Source organism: Lissotriton vulgaris, chromosome 8 (assembly GCF_964263255.1).
Source record: "Lissotriton vulgaris chromosome 8, aLisVul1.2, whole genome shotgun sequence".
NCBI classification, from domain to species: Eukaryota; Metazoa; Chordata; class Amphibia; order Caudata; family Salamandridae; genus Lissotriton; species Lissotriton vulgaris.
The window spans coordinates 771,319,273-771,330,951 of record NC_141696.1 but is presented as its reverse complement, the minus strand read 5'-3'; positions in this window follow the sequence as shown (position 1 = coordinate 771,330,951).

Sequence of the window (11,679 nt, the reverse complement as noted above, 5' to 3'; positions counted from 1 at the left end):
ACATTTGTGCTTATTTTACACGCCTGCCAGTGGTGTGTTGGGAGGCCCCCGTACATCAAGTGGCCTGACTAATTGCTGGCAACGCTTCGGCTTTGTTTTTTGTCATGGATTGACATAGTCAGGTCCACCACAACATCCAAGTGGAAGAGACGCAGTGATGAGGACATTGTTCTTTGCGCTGGGCTAGCTGCATTGCCGCATGCCCCCGCGAAGCAGAAATCTGGGCAGAGTGGTTGTGCGGTTGGGATGGAAGGAGGCTCTTCAAGTTGCCAATAGGGGGAACACTGGACTTTTTGTGCACACCATCCTGTAACACGGCGTATCCAACTTTCATCACTGCCGCGGGACCCCGAATTGGATTACTGCATTCTGGGTCCTGTAGTTCGAGTACCCACAGTACGAACTACACTTGGCAGAGCCCTTCTGGGGTGGAGCAGCTGCAGCCAATCCAGCAGCGGCAGGACATTTAAAGGTGTGGACTTTCTTCCTTTTCCCTGACTTTCCACGGCGCTGACGAAGGCTAATGATGCCGATATGCATTCGCCCTGGTGGAATTTTGCAATAAAAGGCTTGCTACCTGTTCCTGTGTTGGCCTTCGCCTTTTCTTTGGGGAAGGACATTTGTGCATATTTTACATTCCTGCCAGTGGCGTGCTGGGAGGCCCCCGTACATCAAGTGGCCTGACTAATTGCTGGCAACGCTTCGGCTTTGGTTTCTGTCATGGATTGACATGGTCAGGCCCACCACAACATCCAGGTGGAAGAGGCGCGGTGATGAAGACATTGTTCCTTGCGCAGGGCTAGCTGCATTGCTGCATGCCCCCGCGAAGCAGAAATCTGGGCAGAGTGGTTGTGCGGTGGGGACGGAAGGAGGCTCTTCAAGTTGCCAATAGGGGGAACACTGGACTTTTTGTGCACACCGTCCTGTAACATGGCGTATCCAACTTTCATCACCGCCGCGGGATCCCGAATCGGATTACTGCATTCTGGGTCCTGTAGTTCGAGTACCCACAGTACGAACTACACCTGGCGGAGCCCTTCTGGGGGTGGAGCAGCCGCAGCCAATCCAGCAGTGGCAGAACATTTAAAGGTGTGGACTTTCTTCTTTTTCCCTGACTTTCCACGGCGATGACGAAGGCTAATGATGCCGAAATGCATTCGCCCTGGTGGAATTTTGCAATAAAAGGCTTGCTACCTGTTCCTGTGTTGGCCTCCGCCTTTTCTTTGGGGAAGGACATTTGTGCTTATTTTACACGCCTGCCAGTGGTGTGTTGGGAGGCCCCCGTACATCAAGTGGCCTGACTAATTGCTGGCAACGCTTCGGCTTTGTTTTCTGTCATGGATTGACATAGTCAGGTCCACCACAACATCCAGGTGGAAGAGACGCAGTGATGAGGACATTGTTCTTTGCGCTGGGCTAGCTGCATTGCCGCATGCCTCCGCGAAGCAGAAATCTGGGCAGAGTGGTTGTGCGGTTGGGATGGAAGGAGGCTCTTCAAGTTGCCAATAGGGGGAACACTGGACTTTTTGTGCACACCATCCTGTAACACGGCGTATCCAACTTTCATCACTGCCGCGGGACCCCGAATTGGATTACTGCATTCTGGGTCCTGTAGTTCGAGTACCCACAGTACGAACTACACTTGGCAGAGCCCTTCTGGGGTGGAGCAGCTGCAGCCAATCCAGCAGCGGCAGGACATTTAAAGGTGTGGACTTTCTTCCTTTTCCCTGACTTTCCACGGCGCTGACAAAGGCTAATGATGCCGATATGCATTCGCCCTGGTGGAATTTTGCAATAAAAGGCTTGCTACCTGTTCCTGTGTTGGCCTTCGCCTTTTCTTTGGGGAAGGACATTTGTGCATATTTTACATTCCTGCCAGTGGCGTGCTGGGAGGCCCCCGTACATCAAGTGGCCTGACTAATTGCTGGCAACGCTTCGGCTTTGGTTTCTGTCATGGATTGACATGGTCAGGCCCACCACAACATCCAGGTGGAAGAGGCGCGGTGATGAAGACATTGTTCCTTGCGCAGGGCTAGCTGCATTGCTGCATGCCCCCGCGAAGCAGAAATCTGGGCAGAGTGGTTGTGCGGTGGGGACGGAAGGAGGCTCTTCAAGTTGCCAATAGGGGGAACACTGGACTTTTTGTGCACACCGTCCTGTAACACGGCGTATCCAACTTTCATCACCGCCGCGGGATCCCGAATCGGATTACTGCATTCTGGGTCCTGTAGTTCGAGTATCCACAGTACGAACTACACCTGGCGAGGCCCTTCTGGGGGTGGAGCAACCGCAGCCAATCCAGCAGCGGCAGGACATTTAAAGGTGTGGACTTTCTTCCTTTTCCCTGACTTTCCACGACGCTTACGAAGGCTAATGATGCCAAAATGCATTCGCCCTGGTGGAATTTTGCAATAAAAGGCTTCCTACTTGTTCCTGTGTTGGCCTCCGCCTTTTCTTTGGGGAAGGACATTTGTACATATTTTACACGCCTGCCAGTGGCGTGTAAGGAGGCCCCCGTACATCAAGTGGCCTGACTAATTGCTGGCAACGCTTCAGCTTTCGTTTCTGTCATGGATTGACATGGTCAGGCCCACCACAACATCAAGGTGGAAGAGAAGCGGTGATGAAGACATTGTTCCTTGCGCTGGGCTAGCTGCATTGCCGCATGCCCCCGCGAAGCAGAAATATGGGCAGAGTGGTTGTGCGGTGGGGACGGAAGGAGGCTCTTTAAGTTGCCAATAGGGGGAACACTGGACTTTATGTGCACACCGTCCTGTAACACAGCGTATCCAACTTTCATCACCGCCGCGGGACCCCGAATCGGATTACTGCATTCTGGGTCCTGTAATTCGAGTACCCACAGTACGAACTACACCTGGCAGAGCCCTTCTGGGGCTGGAGCAGCCGCAGCCAATCCAGCAGCGCCAGGACATTTAAAGGTGTGGACTTTCTTCCTTTTCCCTGACTTTCCACGGCGCTTACGAAGGCTAATGATGCCGAAATGCATTTGCCCTGGAGGAATTTTGCAATAAAAGGCTTCCTACCTGTTCCTGTGTTGGCCTCTGCCTTTTCTTTGGGGAAGGACATTTGTGAATATATATATATATAGAAAAGGTGGCAGTGGAATTACAGAAACAGCCAGAACCTCCAATTTGTTTGCACTAATGTCAATGAATAATCCTTTCTTTCTAGGCGTGCTCTATATCTTAATACCGGGCCACCCACAGTATCACTTCAATATCACCTCAATACGTTATTCAGGAAATGAATAATACTATTAAAAGATTTGAGTCTAGAGGGTATGAGAGCACGACCTGTAGTGTAGTTCCTAGTTTCCCACTAGGCCCTGCGCATTGGAATAACATAAACAGTAGTATCGACGTGGAACTGCGTATATTCCAGGCCTCCACTGACTATGCTAAACTTAATTGGGTGTGTTACCAACTAGCTCAGAGGTCACTGGAAACTTTCTTGACTGAATAGGAAGTGATCAGCTTCCCTGGCACAGACAAGAAGGGATTCAGTTTTCCAACAACCGTGCAACATGACAACTTTGCTCCTCAGATCAAGAGTCAATCTCTAGGGTCGTGTGAAACAATAGACAGGTATTTCACTCAGTCAGTTTAGTGCAGTTTACTTTCACGAGATGTAGAGAATAGAGAGACGGGCGTTTGTCAATAAAGGGTTAACATTTATTGAACAGTCTTTGTTCTCGTACAAGAGAAATGTATTGCCACAATTGCAAGACTTGTTATTATAAAAAGTACGTACAGTAAGATAAGGATTGCGAAATAGAACTGTAAAAGCATTGATATGGTTTCTTAGCCATACAATGGTTTAAAAGTAGTAAAACATATATACAGTCATATATACATTAGGCTAAAATACTCAACTGGTGCTTCTAACTACGCCTACCCCAGTGTGCCTGACCTAAGCCTAACACGTGGAAGGGGAGTAAGTAAGTAGCTTTAAGTTAAGTTGGTTTTGCCAAGGTTTGCTTCAAGAATTCTCGTCTAAGGGTTTAGTCAACACCATACCTCTGAATAGAATGATGGAAGTCTGGTATTTCCTTCAGGGGGCACTCAATATCCTAGTCACCCGCGAGGGCAGACCGGAAACGCTGGAGCTGGATTTCTCTGCAGGAGAAAGGCAGCGGCTCTTCTTCAGCGCGTCGGGAGGAGGAGGGGGGACAGCGTCCGCGGCAGCTGGAATCTGCTGGGCTTCTTCGCAGAGGGACGGCTGTTCAGCTCCTAAGCGTACTGCACCATTGTTCGCGCTTTAGCAGCGATGATGGTATCAGTAGCTTCACCACCAAGGGACAACAGCAGCAGCGTACTGCCTGCAGCAGCAATGGGATGCACAACAGGGTGCAAGGCAGCTTACAACAGCACGACAGCTCTCATTGCTTAAGGCAACGTTGGTAATATTTATGCCTGACAGGTGCCGGGTTTGACGCAAGTTTGCTGGACATAAGACGTCAATTAAAGATGTCACTAGGAAGTGATAGTTATCAGTTGCTCATTAGAGTTCCATTACTAATCAAAACACAGCAAGCAGGGATTTCCAGGTTTGCTGAGTTTTTATCTTGTTGAAGAACTCGGAGTGTTAATCTAGGAATATCAGATAGTGACTTCTGCTCTGTCATTGCACTAATTGGTTGCAAAGGAAGTGGCAGAGAACTATGCTGGAATGTGGCTCTGTTCGTGTGAGGCCAGAGATGACTTTCTGAATATCGCACTTGAACGGTTATGCCAATATAGGGAATAAATGCATTTATAGCCGAATAGGGGCATAAGGTCGCAGTATCGATCAGGAACCTAGATAAACACGCAACACCCACTCCACGTTTTCATGTCCATCAAATTGCTAAAACTAGAGCAATTAGATTCATGTGTAACATTGCCCACCCCAAAATACATAAATGCATTCGAAATACGCGTATATTGTAATACGTGAAATTTAGGTACTGTACGTTTTTGAAGCATAGAAATCATTCAAAAATTATTGCATATGAAATCAATGAACGATTATGCAAAAAGAATTACACATGAAGTATCTCTGGAACAGAAGAAGGGCGAGATAAATCATCACATAAAAAATGCATTGCAATAACATGTGCTAGAGGCTGATGTAAGTTTGTTATGTCTCTAGATGTGTTTAGAAATAGAAGTGTGAAGCTTCTGTTCTCTAAGAATAGTTTTTACCTTAAGCAAAGAATTGTTCGTGCCAAAAAAAGGTCAATATTACAAATGTCCAATTCAAAAGAATTATTGCTTGAACGGGGAAATAGAGTTCCAAAGCTTTTTGCAGTTTTTGTTGATCAAAACTGAAGGCCGAATTCAGGGTTCATGGGAACGCTGTGTGTCGGAAAGCTTCTCAAAAGTTATTGTTTCTGTACCGGCGAGAACATCGTATCAGACAGGCTCTCAAAGAATTGGTCTACAAAATCAGGTGACAGTTCAACCAAATTAGATAGCGTTGTAACTTGGCAGGTGTGAGAATGATTGCTGTCATCATAGTCAGGAGCAGCAAGGCTCACAGAACGTTGTACCTGGATGATGTTGCTTTTGTCACTCGCTCCACTGTTACCACTTGGTTGTAGCACAGGAGTCTCCACGAATGCCGTCATCAGGATTGGTAGCCGCTGGGGACAACACAATGCGTGAGCCGTTATTGGACTGAGCAAAGTATCGACGTCCATTGATACTGCTGATGGAAGTGAAAGACAGATGTCCAACACGCATTCATCGCCGCAAAGCATACACCGTAGCACAGGTAAAATGCAATTTTGCCATATAGGTCTGAATGAAAGGAACCAGGTCATGTTTAGATCTCTCAGCCTGGCCAATCCAAGGACGTTAGTTATCCTGTCCCGGTAGCGCATTGCTAGGATTGTCTCTTCCATTCCCATGGGAGCTATGTCTGAGCCGAGGCTTGCCATAACGAAGCAGGAGGGTCAAAAATAAAATCCCTGCTACAAGTCCCAAAAATAATGGTATGCCGCCAAAAACAGAGTGTACAAAATTAGGAACGATTCCCAAAATTGCCTGGAAAGGTGTTAGCAGTCCCGTAAAGACTGTCTTAAATATGCCTGGGATGCTTGTTGCACTAGACATGTTAAGGAGTTGGCTTAACATTTCTACGAAATGCACGGGGCAATTTGTTGATAAAAGGTCATGAACTTCAGTAGCTGTCCTTGCAACTAGAAGATCATACGTCTCTTTTGATGACGTTATAGGCACTGTTGTCTGTAAAAGTACAGATTTCATTTTGCTTAATATATCAATTCGTATAGAATAGAGATTTCAGACGAGGCCAGATGGGAGTCACTGTGTCTGCAGGCCCACTTGGGAACAATGCTTGCATACAGCATTTGATCATGGATGTTACTCTTACTAGATAACTTTTCCCTGGCACAAGGCCACAACATCTGTGATCCGTTCTAAGAATGTAATTCCCGTTTGAAAGTTGCATAAAGAAGGGCTCTATCTGAGTTGCAGGTGTGACTAGCTGGTGGCATGAAAGGTTGTTCGAATTTCCATCACATGCTCCGTGTAAATTAATACCCTGACACAAAAGTATACCGCTCAGTGAATGTTTACAGTTCTCACCACTAAGAAATACATTTTTGTCGCTGTCACTATAGCAAGAATGTGTGTATGGTAATTTCCATTCAGATTTTACATATCCTTTACCCAATTGTTCATACTGGCCAGTAGGTATGTACTCAAGGCACTTTTTAAATCGGAAAGTTGTTATCGGAATTGTGATAATTCCGTGTATTATCCATTCAATGACAGGACTCTCTGACATTGTCAATGGTAATCTCTCAAGTTTTTCGATGCTCAGGATTGTATAGTCTGCTCCTTTCTGTGCCAAACTGATCTGTTTATCAGTAAGGTTAAAAATGGAAAATAATGACATTGTGTTGATTAAACGCCAAGGCACATAGCCTGAACGAAGATTTTGCAGCGTCCAGCCTAAATTCTATAATAGAACGTAATTGCGACTGGCCATGTTGTAACATTAGCAAGTCTCTATCTATCACATCAAAGGCAGAGGATACAATATTGTCCAATGAATATATTCTGGAAGACAGAGTCATTAACCCATTGTCTACTACAGAAAGTGATTTCTCCAAATTAATACGATGAATTTCTCGTATTTTCTCAGCTGTTTCAATTTGTTTGAATTTCCAAGCCTCGTTGTACGCAGCATAGATACTGGTCGCTATGAAACGCTTTTGACGCTGTTTGCGTGGTCCAAGAATGAAATCGCGCAAATCAGCACCATCTTTTAGTAAAGACAATTGTTGCTTAATTTCAGCCAGTGTGGATGATGTTAGCCATTCAAGGCAGAGTTTCCCTACACTGTATGTTGTTATTATCCCTGGATGTTGTCTCTGGGAATATCTCGGGTCTAATCTGGTCATTTTTAACCCCTGTGTTTTAGTCAGGAATCTATCTTGACAGCTGTTTGTGTCAGTAGGCCAGATTAACCACTTTTTCCAATCAGGATGTGTTCTGTTAAAATGTAAAATTTGTGACACGTCTAACTCAATATCTGTGGTTGTATTCTCAGGTATTGGCTTTGGTATAGATGGTGTTTTAAGGTCTTTGATCTTAGCTAGGCTAAGACAGGATGTTTGGTGTATTGTGTCATTTAAAAATAACATTTGTTCTGGTATCATGCAGGTTCTAAAGAGTGCTTCATTGCCTTGTACCTGCCAATCTTTTGTACCCCAAATTGTTTTCGTTTCAATATTATTTTTCCAATAATCAAAACCAAATGTCATCATTTTGTCATAAAATGCTTCTGAATATATCAATTTAGAATTTGTCAGCATTGTTTTCAATCCTGTTTTATCTAACAGTTTGTAATAAAACGTTTCTGCATCACTGGTGTTAAACCCTGTAAAGTATTTGAATTTCTCAAAAAATGCTTTAGAACTGCTTTTAGGTGGTGTAGCACAATGTTCCCATTGATTATACATAAAAACATTTCTAGGCTGTGCAGATTTATGCAAGTAATGATCACCATAGTGTGTGTAACAGAATAACTGCTCATAACTAGATGAACCTTGTAAATAATCATGATCTGTGAATCTAGCTGACATTACTAAATCAGACATCATGTCATTAATACTGTTAAAGTCCCAATCATCAGAGAATGTACTAGGTGTTACAAAGTCACTTAAGGAAACCTTCAGTTGATGAGGATACTTCAGGATTTCGACCGGACCATATATCTCATAGTCTGTTTTCTCCCATACTACCCCACCAGGTATTGGAATTGCTGTGACATTTACTGTTGACAGTTCTCTTTTGTTCACGTGGGATGATCTGTGTGGTTTCAGGACTAGGTTGATGTTCTGACTTGCTGTGTCCATTCAATTGTAATAAACTTTCCTAAAATTAAAACTAAAATTAGGCATAGTAGGAGTATGAATACCGCTGAAATAATCCAATGCTCAATCAACGGTGAATCCAGATATAATTCTTTGATTTGTTGAAGGAGTCCTGTTGTATTTTCTTTAGAATACTTTTTTGTTTCTGGCATCACTTCGGGGTCGTTTTGATCTTCAGAGAAATTGTCGAAGTTGATAAAATAACCAGAGGCAGTTCTGTCAATTGATGGGATTGTTCTTTCAATCTGTCTCTCGGTAGCACTTTCTGATGCCACATCATTGTAGACTGGTGTTTCTTGACGAACTGTTTCAATAAGAGGCACGAGTTCCATGGCATTATTGCATAGTCCTTCACTGTGCACTGCAGGCTGATCGAATGTGATTAGTCTTTCAGTTTGAACCTCTTGGATTGTTGCAAGTTTGGGTATTCTGTTGTTTCTTGGGAGTCCACTGGGCCTACTGTTGATTATAGGCCACATGCTTGTGGTTTTACCAGATCGATAGACACGACTCTGTTCTCCTTTTTACCAGCAAGGGGCGGTAGCACAACTGATCTTGTTCCGGTGACTGCCAAGGCAGGTACTGTTTTTCTGTAAGAAGGCCCAAATTCCTTCTTAACCGCGATCTTTTCTCTGACTAGATCCCCAATATTTGGAATCCAGACAGGCCTTGCTGGGGCTGTTGCTGGTGGTGCCTCGTCAGTGGTATCTGGCTGTTGCTTTAACTTTATGTTGCTTAAGGATTTTCTTGTTTCATTCAGTTCCTGTAAAACAGCCAAACGATCCTTTACATCAAAGTGCGTTGTTTCTTCTTGTACCACTGACATCTGACTATCGAGGTCCTGAATACGCATTCTAATTCCGAACAATAGTTCGTATGGGCTGAAACCTTTTAGAGAATTTCTTGGCATGTTATTAAGACTAGTCTGGACACTTATTAAATGTTTGACCCACCCAGCGCCTGAACCTAATACCTTCGCTGTTATAGATTGCTTTATGTCACGTTTTTTTCTTTCTACCACACTGTTCCCTTCGGGGTGCGACGGACAAGAATACTGCAACCCAATTCCCATGCTAGCCATGGCCTCCCTATAAGCTCAAGAGCTGAAAGCAGGACCCTGGTCAGAATGGAACGTGGTAATTGCGTATGTGCCGATAAAGACTCGCAAATCTTTTATAACCGTTCTAGCCTCAGCCGAGTGCTGGGGCCACATTATTTAAGTGTGTTTAGCCTTAACTGTTAATAGGACGCAGGATGGGGTGTAGGCAGCGTTACGCTCTTTCTGACTGGTAGCCGGTAGCATGGTTCACTACTGCGATCCCTACTGCAGTTTTCACAGTTGTTTGCATATATTTGGTGTTCTACACTCATTCCCGGCCACCAGTATACTGATTGTAATTCAGTCAGTGATTCCTTGATCTCTCTGTGCCTAGGACCCAAACCCATATGTGCGTCTGCTATTAAAAATATTCTCCTGTTCGTGTTTGGAATTACTCTGTCCCCCCACTCCAGGGATTCGAGCAAAAGGAACGGAGTTTGCATCGATTATGTATGCATAATTGAGTGGATAGTTTACGGGTAGCGCTGCACAGTCGCCTTTTACGGTCGTTTTTACTGCCAGCATGGTTTCCCCGTCTATGTATTTTTCTGTACGCTTTTTTGTGGCTACGGAAGCCGGTTTAGTTGCTTCCGCTGTGGCTGTATTAGCCAATGAATTCCCTGCAACGTGAACGCCATCACGTTGAAGACTCTGTGCGTGAATCACGTGAGTCTTTTGTAGTTCTTTGTGTAAAAGAGCTACCTGTTTCCAGAGCAATTTATGCTTTATTGTGGCACCTGTGTCATCTTTGTAGTCGTTTTCAATCCAACTCTGCAGTTTATTATTGTAAGAGTTGGCGCAAAAATGAGAATCGCACACGATAAGTGTCGGGAATTCACGTTCTGCATTTTCTAGCGCCATCTTTAAAAATCTGATTTCAGTTCTCTGAACCGAACAGTTTCTTACAGATTCAGTTTTCGTTACTTTCGGTCTGAATTTACCGCACAGCCAACGACCTTTTATAATCGCACATGCTGCATTGTAGGATTTGCTCTCTACATTGAAATGCTGTACAAAACTATCTGTATAGATTATACAGGCGTATTGTGGAAGAGGCAAAATTTCGATTGGCAGAGGATATTCTTCTTCATATTCTAAATCATTCAGTTCTTCGAATTGCGGGGCGAAATAGTATTTCACATCTTCCGCTCCTAGAGAATCTACACACTGTATCCATTTCGGATCCAGTGACACTGTAGGCAGGTTTACTGGGCTGAATAACGCCTCGAAGGCGGATTCCGCTGTAAGGAAATTAATCCGTTTGCCGTGTGCTAGTTCTCGTTCATTTGCTAATGCAATTTGCACTGCGTTCACAGTTCTTTCTGTGTGACTGAATGTTTTTTCTGCTTGTGTGTACAAGTGAGATTTAATTGAAATTGGTACCTTTTCTCCCTCATTAGAGGTTAGGTATGTGAATCCGCATCTTCCTGGGATGACTCGGATTACAAGATCGATCGTGTTGTCACGTGTATCTAATTTTGTTTTTGCTAACATGTCTGTTTGCACTGATCTCAAAATTTCTGTGTATTTTTTGAGTCCAATTGATTTGTTTAAAATCAGGTTTAATTAGTTCGTAGAGAGATTTAACCCTCTCTGCGTAATTTAGAATGTAAGTTCTTCCGAAATTCAGAAAACCTAGTATGGATTGTAAATTCTTCAGCGTTTTTGGAGCTTGGAGTACAGCGCACTTCTCTAAGAAGTTGTCCGCTAGGCTTTTCCCTTCACTTGATAATTCGTACCCTAAGAATAGTACTGTCAGATGGGCAATTCGAGACTTTTTAAAGTTGAATTTGTAACCCTCTGCTGCGAACCCAAGTATAATGGTGTTCACTCTTTTCAAGTGAGTATCCAAGTCGTCGTCTGTGAGATAAATATCATCTACGTAAGACAATGCCTCATCATCATATATTTGTAGTAACTCTGTTACCCTAGCTGAGAATAGTCCTGGGCTGTTCTTGAACCCCTGTGGGAGTCGACAGAATTTTTTCTGTGACCCAAATGCAGAGAAAGCGGTCAAATATCTGCTTTCCGGTGCAATGTTTTGACAAAAGAAACCATTAGATATGTCTAATGTCGTTTTATATTTTTTCCTAACTATGTTATTCATTAGGGCTGCACTATGCGAGTTTTGTACTGCAAAAGTTTTGCAACATGTATTAAGATGTCTGTAGTC